The sequence below is a fragment of the Coturnix japonica genome, chromosome 3 (assembly GCF_001577835.2).
Source record: "Coturnix japonica isolate 7356 chromosome 3, Coturnix japonica 2.1, whole genome shotgun sequence".
Classification (NCBI taxonomy): Eukaryota; Metazoa; Chordata; class Aves; order Galliformes; family Phasianidae; genus Coturnix; species Coturnix japonica.
This window is the reverse complement of record NC_029518.1, coordinates 34,478,240-34,493,317: the sequence shown is the minus strand read 5'-3', so window position 1 is coordinate 34,493,317 and position 15,078 is coordinate 34,478,240. Positions and strand designations below refer to the sequence as shown.

The 15,078-nt window shown below is 45.4% G+C and overlaps 1 long non-coding RNA gene across 5 annotated transcripts; it reads left to right on the top strand.

The window, feature by feature from the left end:
- Positions 1–3,767: 3,767 nt before the first annotated feature.
- Positions 3,768–14,115, top strand: LOC107311410. Of its 5 annotated transcripts, none has more exons than XR_001554052.2 (4): positions 3,768–5,088; positions 5,575–5,630; positions 12,176–12,298; positions 14,002–14,115. It is a non-coding gene; the product is annotated as an uncharacterized LOC107311410 (long non-coding RNA). The 5 variants fall into 5 exon arrangements; XR_001554050.2 differs by having other exon boundaries at positions 12,176–12,723; positions 14,002–14,113; XR_001554055.2 differs by lacking the exons at positions 12,176–12,298; positions 14,002–14,115 and adding exons at positions 6,647–6,833; positions 7,300–7,403.
- Positions 14,116–15,078: the final 963 nt, after the last annotated feature.

Sequence of the window (15,078 nt, the reverse complement as noted above, 5' to 3'; positions counted from 1 at the left end):
TTGGGTGATGTAAATGGACGTAAGCCTGCTGTCAGGCACGTCTCCCAGCAGCTGCAGGGAGATACTGGTGTGTGAGGTGTGCCTGCCAGCAGCTGTGGCTTTCCATAAGGACCTGCAGTCTCTATGGGCCTCTCTCCCAGGTGAAACATACTTGTCTTAGTTGGTGAAGTTGAGCTGAACCTCAGTAATATGTGGCTAGGCTCTTCCTGTTGCACACTGTTTTCAGCCAGAACTCCAAGGATTAATTTTGTATTGTAGAGACTGCACTTTCTTCATTTTTCCCTTGGTGTTTGCCTGGCATCTTGTGACCTGTACCTCTCAGCTGAACCTCTCAGTTGAATACTGGCATCCAGGGATGCAACTCCTCTTCTGTTATTAGCTTGTTTTACACACATAAGCTAGGCTTTCTGCATCATATTCAGAGACATGAACCTGAAATCACCTCTTCTGGGACTACAGGGAAACTAAGGAGGCTAACAGTCACTCTTTGGGGTAGGTTTTGGATTTAGTTTAATGACCGTAATAGCGGTGAATGCGTTGGCAGCAGAAATAGGCTGATACGGAGAACAATAGGGAACCTGTGACTTGGTACATTTGTCTCACACAGGGCAGACAGGAGACAGGGAGCTAAAGCAGAGTCCTGTGGCTGCTAATAGCTTCACACAGTACTTTTCCTCCGTGGTAATCACTCTCCTGCTAGGATCCACGAACTTGAGAACAAAGTACATTTTATTATTTACAAGGGTTAGATGACAAATACAAACAGATGGTGCAAAGATGACTCCTAATGCATAGTGATCAAGGAGTTTAATATTCATGGGTAAAGGCCTGGAAGATTAAGTAAACAGATTCAGATATGCAGGGGAAAGTATCTCATAACAATGCATAAAGTCAGCGTGGCCTTTTGTGCCCTGTTACCATTTGGATCAACACAATTAACATAAAGGGAAAGATTGGCTGAACTTTCCAGTCTCCCTAAAGTGCTCAAATCAGGGATTTCTGCGAGAAAACCCTAGCAAGGAGTTTTGGCAAGATGGAGAAAAACCCTTCTCTTTTGCTATTGAACTTTCTGTTCCTGCTCCAAAGCCCCTTCTGCAAGATAGGCTGCAACAGCTGAGCATGCTCCAGCCTGCTGCTGTGGCTGCCCTTACGTAAAGCATTCTCACCTGGGTGACACAGAGCTCTTTGCTGTGACCGGTCAGGTGAGTGAGCAAGGGTTACTCCCATGAGCAAGGGTTGTGGCATTAGGAGTCTAACCACGCTGCTCTGCCATTAATGACGCTTCTCATGGCAAAAGCTGGGATCTCGTTGGTTTTGCTTTCACATGTAGTCATCTTGCACAGAGGATTTCAACACTGATGCATATTGCCAGTCAGGTCCTTGGTATGAATCATCCTGTCCTTCCAGATGACTTTTTCTTTCTGCTGTTTACATCAGCCGCAGAGAATTTTGATGCTTTCTTGTGTGTGTGAGTAAAGGAATGTTTCATTCGAGAAGATCTTTCCAAACTCGCTGAAGTCATCCCTCTGTATCATTCCTTTTGTTGTTGTTACTGTTCTCGTTTTGAGCGTGGGCAGTTAGCGACTTGTTTCTAAGAAGTTACTGACTGAGCACTGAACAAAGGGCAAAAAAGAAAGACAGGGAAAAGGGTTCATGGAAGAATACTGCTGGACTGTGCCAGGAAGTTTGCTCTGCAGCGTAGATCAGCCTGCTATTTTCCTTGTCTAGATCAGGTTGTTGGATGAACAGGAGATATGAGAGCTGGGTTTTCAGCGCTGGGAAGGTGTGCATGCAAGCAGGCCAGCAGCCCTTGCCTTCTTTTACACAGGAACCTCATCAGTGCAATAGTGTCAGGACACTGTGGCTTATGGACAAATGGGAGAAGCTGTGGGTTGAGCTGGGGCTGTGGAAGGGTTAAAACATGCCGACAGCAGTGGACTGCCAGCTGCTACATGAGGAGGTGAGCTCTCCACCACTGCAGCTTCAAGAAGAAAAACTATACCTCCATCTCAAGAAAAGTAGAAAAGTCACTTTTTTTTAAAAATTATTATTATTTACTTTTTTTTTTTTTTTTAAATGTTAATCACAATTTGGCTGCTTTATTTTCACCCATCTTTTTTAGCTGTAGCCACCACAACTCCATTCCTATGGCCATCTCCCAAATGACTAAAGACCTCTGGCTTCTCTGGATGCTCTTTCTCAAGTTCTTATTCTGCAGTGTTTTTTCCAGAGTACCTGGCAGACCCTGCAAATGGCACTGTGTGCTTGAGTCCAGGTGAACAACACACAGTGAGGAAAGGAGTTGCTCATTGGCTTGACTCCCAGCCTCAGACTTGTAGTGAAGCCACAGTGCAGCATCAGGAGCTGAGCACCTCCACCTTTTGTATCTGCCCAGAAAATGGTCTGGCTCCATGGATGTGTTCTGTGGGAATAGCTGTATAAGCTGGAATACAGTCAAAGATACATGGCAGAGAAACCTGCCCTGTGAATAAAGCCTTTGTTAAGAGGGATTCCATCTGTACATGATTTCATCAGCTCCATGAAATGTGCAGGACATTTATATGGTGAATTAGGCACAGCTCCTGTTTTGAGAGAGAAAATGCTTCTGTGTGCTTTTCCACAGAAGTCTGTTGCTACACGAGGAAGGGAAACCTTCTGCAATGCCGTTACTGTTCTCAGCCACAGAACAAGACAAGCATTGGGACTGTGCTACCATGGCTATAAAAATAATGTGCATTTGAAAAGCATCAAATGCACAAAATATTGGCATCGCCCCCTTCTTTGCCTTCTCTCCCTTAAATGTGGAGATACTTAAAACAGTGTAAATAACATTCAAGACAGCTAAAGAGCAGTCCACAGTGCTGAAACACTCCTGACGTCCAAAGCAGCTCCATGCCAGCTATTTCATTTACCATATGTTTGGTGTGGTTTTGGCAGAGTCAACATGAGGATTTTTGGGCAGGCCTGCGAAACAGTTTTTCCCTTCCTCCACCCAAACGTGACCCAGTCCTGTCTGCCACGATCACTCCGTTGCACAGGGTCAGCCTGTCTGTTTTGGGCAGAATTAGTCAGAGGGGCCACTGGAAAGATGCCCAAGGAGGGCTGATTCATTTTCCATATGAGTGGTTGCATTAAGGAGCAGGAAGAAGAAGGAAGACACAGTGTTTGGGATGGAGATGCTGGGTGATGCTGAAGGACCACACAGTGATCATAGGGTTCTTTCTTCAGGTCCAAGGCAGGTGTGGTTGGGACGCACTGGCTGTGGGGGCAAGCTGCCAGCCCCATGGCACTGTTTTCAACCATCCTGCAGGACCTGCCATAGGCTGTGAATCAGTGACTGGAAATGTGCAGCTTTGTTCCTGGGCTTGCCTGGCTTCAGATGTGGAGAACATGGGCAGAGAACTGCCTGAGCTGTAAGCAGACTCTCTGGGGTGGGGCTTATTTTCCCTTAAAACAGAGTGGGATGCAGTGCCCAGACATACAGTCTAGCTGGTGCTATCCAGCTACGGCCTGGGACTTGTCTAGCCAAACAAGTGAAGAAGAAAAGAGAATTTAAACACACCTCTCTGCCCTTTTCTAAGCAAGTGCTGAAAGGTGTGGAGGTACAGCTGTGTCATTCCTTCCTGCTGCGTGCTCCGAGCATGCATTTCCAGCAGTAGTTCACAGACATGAGCCTCGTTCCCCCAGCACAGGAGCTTTGCCACAGGGTGTCGGGGTATCTGTTCAGTAGACTTGCAGACCTCAGGGAGCAGCTTTGCCAGGCGAGCCCTCCAAGCAAAGAACCAAAAGCCCTGGTTAGCACTGAGCCTATGATCCTTCCCTCGCTTTCTGCTGGATTGATTGCTAGAAAGGTTGTGCAGCTGCATGGCAGCCCAGCACCCCATCTGGTTGGCCATACCTCTGCATTTCTGTTCTCTGAAACAGTGTATCTGACCTGATTCACCCTGCAAAACCCAGAGTTTGCTTTAATCCAAGCTGGCTGCGTGCTGCCTGCTGTCAGCAGCCCTTTTGTGCCTCCACGGGTGTTTGCTGGTTCAGGGTTGAGTGACTCAGCCTGCACCCCTACCCTGAGCACCGGAGAGCTGGGAGGGACTGCAGAGTGCCTGGCTGCAGGTCTCGTCCTTCCCTTTTCTCATTTCAGCAAAACCGTTGCAAATTTCACGGAGCTTTCCATCACAGACAAACAAAGAGGAAATTGATTCAGAGCGAGAGCATTAACATCACCAAATGGTAAAGGCATTGCCTAATGCTATCAAACACGCTTCCTCTACTGCAGAAGCAGAGGTGGGCAGAGTGATGCTAAGGAAGGGGAGAGTGGCTGGGTGAGGGCAGGGATCCTTGGCAAAGAAAACCCAGAGGGTAAAGGGCAAAAAGAACAAAGGGAGAGGTGTTGGGGAAATATGACTGAGCAGATGCAGTACTTATCTGCTTACACTTCAAATGAAAATCCTATATGTACACAAAAAGCAATGAGTAACATCAGGTGAAGGGCCAACCTGTGGGAAGGAGTTGTGCTGGTGTAATAAAAGGGCCAGTGTTAAACCGTTTCAGTTAGAGCCCTGTGCACGTGGGCTGCTGGTGGAAGAAAAAGACGTGCCTTTATGGCTTCCAAGGAAGCATGGTAAACACTGGGGCTTCCTGGTGCAAAGTGCTGATCCGTATGATAGTAAACTTCCATTTATTCAAACCTTGGTGACGAGTCAGCACTGTACTGGCTGCCTTTATGTAGGCAAGGTCTGTCTTCCAACAGGTGTTTTAATGCCAGCAAAACAACAACAACAACAAAACATGTGGAGCCAGAATGAGCACACGGTACATCATTTTGGTTCTTCCAATAGAAACGTAAGTGGGAATTCACAAATAATCCTGATTAGTCTTATCCTGGGTGCTGCTGCTGTGTAATTTTCACTTACATCAAGTCTATTTTAGTTTAATTGCCTATTAAAATACATGTCAATGCAAAAGTTTCTAGCTCTTCAGCACCAATGTAAGTCATTTTCCAGAGCAATGCAAATGCCAAGAGGAATGGTTCCCACCAGCCTCAGAGCGCTGACACGCTCTCTCAGCAAGCACCTGCCCTGGCCTCAGGTACCTTCCAGCCTCCCACGGGTTTGTTACTGCAAGGGGTGTGATCGCCTGTCCACTCACCTACCATCATCTGGGGTTTAAACTACAGTGCCTGACCCAGTATTTCAGATGACAGGGCAGTGACTCACTCGGAAACATCTTAGCGTGATGGAAGGAGCTCCTGCCCCAGCACCTGCCCTGCCACACTGCTGGGATACACACAGGCTTTGTGTCACGCTGCTGCTACAGGGCAGCTGAACCTGTGTGGGACACCTCTCCACTAGGCCTTAGCCAGTGCCTCTCCACGTATCACTTAATCCCCCTAGGAGTTACCCACACTGTGACCAACAGACCCAGGTATCCTCTAAACTGTGCTTCTGGGGCAAAAGGAGGATAGATATCCACTTTTGATACTGGCTTGGTGCAGAGGAGCATGTAGATAGTGAGATGTGAGCCCCACACGTCCTGCAGCGTCTTGAGGTTTTGCTTGCTCTTTCTCTCTGACAGGCACTGCAGAATGGCTTTTGATCACCAGAGATCAAGAATATTTCCACCCATACAAGGTAAGTCTGTTGGTTGCACGGACAGCTCAGAGGAAATGGAGCTCCTGTGAAGACCTGATTTTGGGTGCATCAGTTCTTGTACGAGTATTTAAGTGTTAGAGGAGTGTCTGGATTTTAAATGTCTTGTGTGCAGCACACTGCTCCAAAAAACTCTCTACCTTAGGCTAGTCCTCAGGCTTGAATATTAACGAAGGCATTTTCCTACATGAGCAACATGTACTATCTCATGTCTTATGCCTGCCTCGAATTTAAAGTGTGCGGGTGCAACTGAGTCTCATGTCAGGTCACCTGCAACTACAGATAACCGCAGATAAGTGCTATGGGTAATGCTACTCTGCTGGGATGAGCTCAGAAGTGGTTTCCAGCACTTCTTTCCCTTAAGCGATGAGCTAATCTGGGCTGAAGGCTATTGCCATCCTAAGCTACAAGGATGAAGGCTGGCCTGCCACATTTGCTGGTACCTCTGCAATGCCCCTAGAGGTGTGGTTATCCTAGAGCTGACATGGCAGTGGGGCTGAGCTTGTGTTTGACACTGCTGAAACTGTGTCTCTGAGGATGTGAGGTGTGACTGCTTGAACAAACAGCAGTGGGGCTTCTCTCATCTCACTCTTTCCACACTGCTGGCTTATTTTTAACCACGAGAATAGAGTTTCCCAATAGAACTGAATTGTCACAGGGGACGGGATACGAAATACAAGTTGCAGATTTCTGCAGTAGCTGCTTTTTCCCAAATCTCTACCGCTACCATATCTCAGGTCCTTTGAAAGGACATGTTTAGTGTCACCGCATTGCTCCAAAAACTGTTGCTTTTATGACAAATTTGAAAATCTTACTTGAAGCTGTCATATCTGTCATATCTGGGGCAGAAAGCAGCACAAGACTGGACAGTGAGCATTAGCCTGTGTCTGTGAGTAGTTCTGCCTCTTATTCCTGAAACACTGGTGGTGCAGTGCTCTCTCTCTCAAAGCCCCTCTTACAAACCTCTCCATCACTTTCTGCATTTCTGCTCCTTGCAGGCATTGTCATCATTAGCAATTCTTTGCTGTCTGGGGCTGTGTCTGTGCTGAGGACTGTCTTTCAGGGATGTGTAAGAAAACCTGAGGCTTTCTGAAAGCATTCTTGCCCTTTCCCATCCCTGTGAAGTTGGTTATCAGTTCTACAAATTCTTACATACAGAAAATGCATTTGCCTACAGCAGAGGAGGTAAGGAAACACTAATGGCGAGCAAACTGACCTGAGGGGGAACATTTCCAGTTCTTCTGTGGTGTTTTCCCTGCTCATTAAAGCCCCTCCTTGGGCCTGGGGCTGTGTTTGATGGCAGATGATAATGACTCCCGAAGTGTGTCCCATTGCCTGGAGGCTGCTGCTGTGGGCTCCTCTCTGCACAGCACAAGCATTATCCCAGCTTCCAATAAGGAAGAGGCTACACTTTTGTTTCAGCATGATTCATCTCTGGTGGAGAAACCAGGCTTCCTTCTGCTAAGCTCCCCCTTCTGTGGCCTTTTCTGTAGTTTTGCACAAGCTCAAAGGCATTGCAACAAAAGCACTGGGGAGAAGTCAGTGTGGATTTGTCATATACCAAAACCCACATTTCTTCTGTATCTTTCCAGATTCTCAGGAAACCGATGTCCTGGAAAGAGACCAAGTCGTGCATAATCTTATCTTTCAGCCTAGTTATTTTAAACCCAAATGGGTTCCTTGATCCTCTCCAACTGGAAACCGCCCTTGGGATGGTAGCAGCACATCGAGCAGCCAGTGTGGGCACAGGAGACCAGTGCTTTTCTGGTTAGAGCCACCTTTGGTGATGCAACCTCCAGTGCAGAGGACAGAGTTGTTGCTGCTGTGGTGCTGCCTGCATCAGTTGGACTTTGGTTGGCAGGGCACTGTAAAATGATTCAATGGGGATCAGAAAGAGGTGGGATCAAACAAGAGTAGCTTTGAAGCTGCTGTCGGTTGGCAAAAGAATAATTTAAAATTAAACCAGTTCTGAAAGTATCTACCGCAAGCGGTTACAAGCCTCAGTGTTGTAAAACTGGGCTGTTTCCTCTTTTCCTCGCAACGATGATGTCCTTGATTCCTCCTTAGGCTTCTTAGGCAATTCTTGCACAGTAATAAAAAGGCATGACACAGCATATGTTTTGCGGCTCACCTTGCCAAACAAAATTACAACGTTAGTGTAGCTTCTTCGCCTTTGCATAATTAACTCTACAAAGGAGATAGAGAGAGGGTAAGCATCTGTGCCAAGACAAAAGCAAAACTAAGAAGTACGGAAGTCTGTTTTAAAGTCGTCTCTGTTCAAAGCAATTCTCTTAAAAATGACTTATCTTGAAACTGTTGCAGGCAATTAGGGAAAGTCATACAGTTTCTAAATGGCTGTTATGTTTTACGTCTGCAGCTACATTGCTAGGATTCAAAAAAATAAAAGAAGTGGATGCTGCTTTGAGAGCTGATAAGAGTTGTGCAGGAGCACATCTTCTGGGCAACATGTGCTGGGGCTGGGAGGAAGCAGGCTGCCCAGGAGTGCTCACTGCTCACTCTTCAGGCTCAGCTGGTGTTGTTCTCATGTTTAATAGCGTTCAGGACACTCTCTGTGTTGCACTGAACTACGCAGCCACCACAGGGGAATTTGGTGCAGGTGGAGAGCTAAGTGGGGTGAGAGGTGGGCCTGGTCCTGCCCCCTATCCCACTGCCTTACTGTCATCCTTGTGTCTTGAAAGGACAGCACTTGGGCACTCCAAGCAAAGGAAGGGATCTCCTGATACACAGAATGATGACAAGGAAAAAGGGAAACACTTCACTCTATGGATCTGCCAAATTTGCCCCAACAACCCCACTGTGCTTTTACCTAAACTAGTCTTAATAGCTGAATTAGGATTCAAGCATCCTGAATAGTTCTAATATAGAGCATTAAAGAGCAAATCCTTTTTCCACTAATGCCAAAGGCAAGCCCCTCAGCAAAAGGTCTGCCCTCTTGTTTCTGGCAAGTCCCCATGCACTCCAACTATGTCAAGAAAAGAAGAATAAGGGGGCAAGGGGGGAAAGAAAAAGAAAGGGAAAAAAAAAAAGGATGAAAAAGGAGTCAAAATAAAAGAAAAAAGGGAAAATAGAAAAGAAAGATGAGGAACACTTAGCAGCTGGCAGCTGACAGCAGGTAATCCAGGTAGAGCCGGGGTCCTGCATGTCTGCTCAATCTCCCTTGCTTTTAGGCAGCCTGCAGACAAGAAACCTTGTCATGCACTGCTATCACACCCAATGCAACGCCCCACTGTGCACAGTGTTGTTCAGTGACAAAGATGGTGTCTGTCTGCCCAAAGTTCTCACAGTGACCTTTGCACAATGTCACTGCAGTCAAAACTTGTTTATTAAATGCTCACTTAGCAGAAATGGGGTCAAATCATTTAATGGCTATTAAGATGTTAATGCATTAAGCACACTAAAATATCACCTGTTTATCCTAACCCTCATTTATCTAAATCACCTTTGTATTCATTGTGGTGATATTTGACTGTGTTTGCTAATTATGTGAGAGTTGAGCTGGTACCAGTTGGTCTTATTACTGCGGCCAAGCACCTTGGTAACAAACATCATCATCCACAGTAAACTGGAGCTATTCCCAGATTACAATGACAAGAGAAATCCCCAAATACAGCAGAAAAAAAGTAAGTCAGTGCCCGAAGAACAGCAAGAGGAGGGCTCTGCCTGGAAGGAACCATGACTGAAGCTGTGAAGTGTCATCCAGAATCACTGATCCCTATTGCTAAGCCAGCCTTTATCAATAGCACCACTCTGAGGCTGACCCATCTGGCACAAACAATCCCATGAAGCCTTCCCATGCAATATGAAGGCATAATGTCTCAGGGACACTTCAAAACATCTTCATTCCCGTGCCACTGCCCCACGGTCCCCACACCCTTGGAGTCTGAGGGAACATCTCCACGGCCCGAGCCCTGATGCAGCAAGCTGGTGGGTGCCTCCAGTCATCAGCATCCCTCTCAGGGTGGGCACCATTCATTTTATGGTGGTGCATGCTTAGCAGCTGTAGCACTGAGTTCTGCTGCAGGGCTGAGCCCAGCTCTTTCTGCCCACGGTGATGAATGCACGGTTGGCTTTCGAGCTGCAACTAATAGATTAAAGCTCCCAATAAATCAAGAGTTTTTCAAAAGCATGAATGACTGATTTCACAAGGTGATTAGAATTATCAAGGGAAAACATTTCAAGTGCTCAATAATTTACACCAACCACCTGTACTTTTAAAATAACTTTCCCCATTCCCCTCCCTTAACTTTAAGGGATTCTTGCCATGTTCTTCAAGCTATTTCCTTCCTTCCCTTCAGCTCTGATTGCTGCGGAACACTCTTAATAAAGAATGTACCGTATCACTGGAGATTGTTCTGGGGATGAAAAGTGCAATGCGATTTATTATAACAAGGCCTGTGCAGGCAGCTGATCTCAGCCTGCACTCTACATCCTTCCAAAACCAAAACAATTCTCAATGCAATATTGTGAAATTGGGTTTATATTCCAGTTTGCATTTTATCCTTAAGAAAGCATTTTCAAATGCATTTTCAGTGAGTTAGGTTTTTCCATGCCTGCTTTTCACTTTGAACAGGGCTAGCAAAGCCATGCCATGGTTTGAAAGGTATCATGTGTAAATTTGGAACTCGCATCACACCCTACTGAGCAGTGGGGAACTGTTCATTTATTTGTTTGTTAAGTAGGAGTTATTTTCTCTCCAGCATACTATAAAGCCAGCTCTTTGACCTCATTCCTCAACATGGTCAAGAACTGAATTCCTGGAATAAAGAAACAAATGGAGAAAGTGCACTCCCATTTTGACAAAAATAACTGAAGAGATCCTTCCAACTCAAAAAAGTGTTTGAGAAATAATGCGGGACGTATCCTTCACAGGTTGTCAGCCTTCCATTAGAAGCAGAAGATCCATGACAATTCATACCACAGAGATTTGCTGCCAGGTGGCGGAGGACAAAGTTTGCTCTGGAGTGGTTTGTTGGTGGGGCAGCTGCACAATGGGTGGAAATGCCCAGATGGGAGGCAGGGAGAAGGTGGAAGGCAGAGAACTGAGGTGTGCAGGGGTGGCTGGGTAGACACATCTGAGAAGAGCCGGGATGACAGCTTAGGAAAACTCAGACACAAAGGGCAGCTGGGCAGTGGTACAGTCCCCTAGATGTTCAGTGCCCCAAAGGACTTTTTAGGTAGGAATTTGCCTAACCACATTTTAAGTCTGGTTATACATTGACAAGAAAACTGACCCAGAGTGAGGCGTTCACACAACCTGCTCTTTCACTCTGATGCCCCCAAGCTTCTGTGCTATGAGAAGCAGAGGGTTAACATGCCACCTACACCCTGTCTGTGCCACTCATGACAGATCTCAGGGCTGCCTAAGTTTATTTTTATTTTCCAATATTTCAACTAAAGAAAATGTCCGTTAATTGATCTATGATTGACAAGGTAAAATAAGCATCCGTACAAGTGCTCAACACAAATAACTTACTTGAGATACACCTCTGCTTTATAGTTTTATTTTCCAGTGGTGGTTTATGGTGTTGTGGTGAAGCCAAAGGTTTGACACAAAGAGATAGTCTTTACCCATGTACTAGTATCCAATAAACAATCTTGTTAAAATATATTGGAATAGAAATGAAGAGGGTAGGGAGGGGCTAGGAAGGGAAGAAGGAAGGAAAAGCTGGACAGTTCAGGGAGCAAAGAAAATAGCCACATTGCCATTAGACAAAGAAATAGAATGCAAATAGTGGGATGAAGACCCGCTTTGCACAGGGATTCCCATTCACAATTATATGGTAGATAAAAGTTCAGTGAAACAGAAGCACACCAGCTATGTTCACTTGGAGGCTGTTGGCACCATGTTGTTGGCTGCAGCTTCTCTTGCAGATGCGAGCATTATCTTTGCTGCTGCAACACAAGCTGGGGTGAGCTGTCCTTCCAGCTCCTTCTGCAAAAGTGCCAAGAGCATGACAAGTGGGGTCCAACATACTGCTTTTGGTCAGCTCTCGTCAAAGCCAACAGGAGCCTTGAGTCAGGCCACAGGGGCAGGGCTTTGAGCAAGCAGGTTTCCTCAGAGGGGAAATGGAAAGTCTATAAGTTACAACACGTTTTTGCCTGAGGTAATTACATTTAATAGATACTTTGTTTTAGGAAGCTTGGAATGATGAGGTGGCGCTGCTACTTTTGATTTTACTTCAGGAAAGATGAACCGAAATTTCAGGGGACTCTCTGCTTGCCAGCAGGGTGACTTCTTTTAACACAAATACTGCTTGGTTAACTTAAGTCTGCCAGTTGCCTAAACCTCTAGGTATGTGCTTAAAAAATAAACAATTACCCATCTACGTCCTCATGGGGATGCCTCTAAGATCTTCCTGCTGCTTTCTTGACAGCTTGTCTGGAGCATTATAAAGTCTGACCCAGATTCCAAGAGTACCATCAGGAGAGTTCTCCATCTGATGCCATGGATGCTCAGTTAGACTATGAAACTACCACAGCAGTTTGTAAATTTGTTCTTTTTGTAGGAGCTTCCAATGACTCAAAGAGCAATCACTGGACAACATATCAAACTCCAGCTTCTAGACAAAGAAGAGAGATCGGACTGTCTGCAAGAATACGAGCTACTGTTGTATCATCATGGCTCTTTGGTAATATTTTCTTCTAATGGTGTGATATTGGCTGCATAGAGAGGAGTAAGTTATAAAGTTGTACTAAAGTGATTATTTGGAGTGTTAAAACTAGGTCAACAATTCCTTTACAAACCATCCCAGCTTCTGGGCAAACATCCCTGGAAGCTTCAGGAGTTCTCTTTGGTCCTAGCTGCCCCATAAAGAAACATTATTTATGCTGAATTAATTAGCTGCCACTTAAGCCTGGCGCCAAGAGTTGATGTCATGAAGCAAAACAAAATGGAGCTAATGAAATCAATAACATCATTAAAATAACTCACAGCAGAGTTACTGACTGCCGTGCTGCTCACAGACCAATTGCTCATCATGTAAAGGGACTTCTGCAAGAACACGTTCAGGCTATGAATGGCAGCCCAAAGCCAACTTGACATCGCTCTGCTCAGGTGAGCTTTTCCAGCACTGCACAGGGAGGTTGCATGGGCACAGCCCTTGTCTGGGAGAGGCAGACTGGTTTGGATGGATGGCAGTAAGGAGCAGAGGGCAAGCAGCTCCCAGAGCAAATTTCTGAGTGGGAGTTTTAAGCAGGAAGGTACATTTAGGCAGAGCTTTTCTACTATTAATGCAGCTAGAGTAAGTTATTACCAGTTCACACCATGCACAGGAAGAAGCTGACTAGGAGAGATCAAACTGGCCCTGAAGGCCTGAAGCATCTTGGTTGGCTGGTGAGAAGCTGAAGCCCTGTTCAACAGCGCTTAAAGAGCTCAGAACACAGTGAGCTCTGGCTCAGCAAGGGCTTCTTGATGCCATGCTTGCAGGCCTGAACCCCCATCACTGTAATGTCAATGCTTAATTGAATGAAAGATCTAACTGCATGCTTCTTACCCAGAATTTCCAAATGTTTGCAAAGCCTAAGCCCCCTCATTGTGCAAAGATACAATAAATACCATCAAAAAGTCTTAAGGCAAACAAACAGCAATGGTAAGTCTCACACTGTTCAAGTTTTACACAAATAACAATGTTTCCACCACTGTTAGCCAGCTCTCCTGAATTTAATGACAAGTTCATAGGTGGGAGCAGATAACTGTGAACATTAATATTAATTTTTTCTGACACAACTAAGTGCTAAATATGCAGGGGCATATCTATTTAGCTCTGTGCTGGTGCTCTTTCTGTGCTCTTCCCTGAACTGACTGCAGCTATCAGCTCTTTAATCTAGCTTCTTCCTGACTAGATGCTCTGCAGTATTTGGTTCTGACTTATACAGGAAACTTGGGTCTGCGGGCAAAGGTGAAAAGCAGCTGGGGTGAGAGTGATCTTCAAGTGGCAAATCTGAAGTAGAAAGGACATTTGAAGGGTTAACTGTGCTCTAAGGAAATTGTGTGGAAGGCACAATCACAGAAGAAATAGTAAAGAGCCATTCGTGAACTGCTTGGTAGCACAAGCCCTACAGGAGGCCCATAAGGTACAAAGTGATTAAATCGTGAGCTCTTCATTAGTTTCAGATGTGCAGAGGAAGCAGACAGAAAGTCAAACTAGGTCATGTTGCTAAGAGGAGGAATGAAATGAAAAAGATACAGGTGATGCAACGAGCAGTGAAGTTTATGTACTTGAAGTAAAAGGAGGGCCAAAGAAAGACCTGAATTGCACGAGGAGGAGTTACTCAGTGAGGATGCCAAAGACACAAATGGTTGTTACTTTCTTCCTCTGGTCTCTACTCAAAGGTGCCCAAGGAGTCAGAGAGCAAGCAGCTTAATTTCAATTCCTGGAAAATGCTGGAAGTGGAAATCGGTTAAGCTGTTCTCCAGCACCTAGATGACGGCAAGCGGATGAAGAACATCAAGCACTGATTTGACAAAAACAAATCACATCCAATCAATCTAATTTCCTTCTATAGCAGGTCTTAGATCTCAGTTTTAGTAAAGCTTTTGCCATTGTCTCACCTGACACTTTCATAAACTAAGTAAAGAAACATGGTTTAGAAGAAACTGCTATTAGAGGAGCATACAGCTGGTTAGAAAAGCAGACTAAAAGCAGTTATGAATGCTTCACTGTCAGACTGGCGGTACGTATCAAATGAAGTCTGAAGCCATCTGTTTTGTGTCTGGCAGTGTACGGTGTTTTCATTAATATCTTTGAAGAAATGAGAGTAGGGAACACATTAAATTAGCAGAGGACACCATGGAGAACAAGCGCTTTGGAGAACAGAAACAATCTTGACAAATTGGAGGAATGCTGGGGAAAACAAACGCCATTGAGCAGGGACAAAGCAGAGCTCTGCAGTTGCGTAGGCGTCATCAAGTACTAAAAGATGGCTGGGAAACAACCAGCACAGCAGCAGTTCTGCAGAAGATCTAGGGATGACAGCTCAACATGAATGAGCACGGTCACGCTGCAGTAAAAAATGAAAGTGCTGTAATGAGGTGTACAAACAGAAGTTCAATCTGCAAGAAACAGGAAATAATTCTTTCCCAGTTGTCTTTGCTGTGAAGATTTCATTTGAACTGTGCAGTTTAGGCCGCTGCAGTTCAGGGAGATGGTGAGTTTATAGCAGAAAGTGGAAAGGAGAGTAGTAGCAGTCAATGGTTCAGAAAAGGTGCAAAGGGAAAGGCTGAACAGTCAAAACCCAGAAGAACATTGATAAGACTTTTCCACCTAGGTGTAGATGTGAGGAAGACATAGCTGTGGTCATCTTATAAATCAGGAAGGGAGTAACTTCAGTCCCAACTCCATTTGGGGTACTAGAGTAACAGCCTTAAGTTAGAGCAAAGGAGCTACACTTAAAATACCTTCCAAGGGCA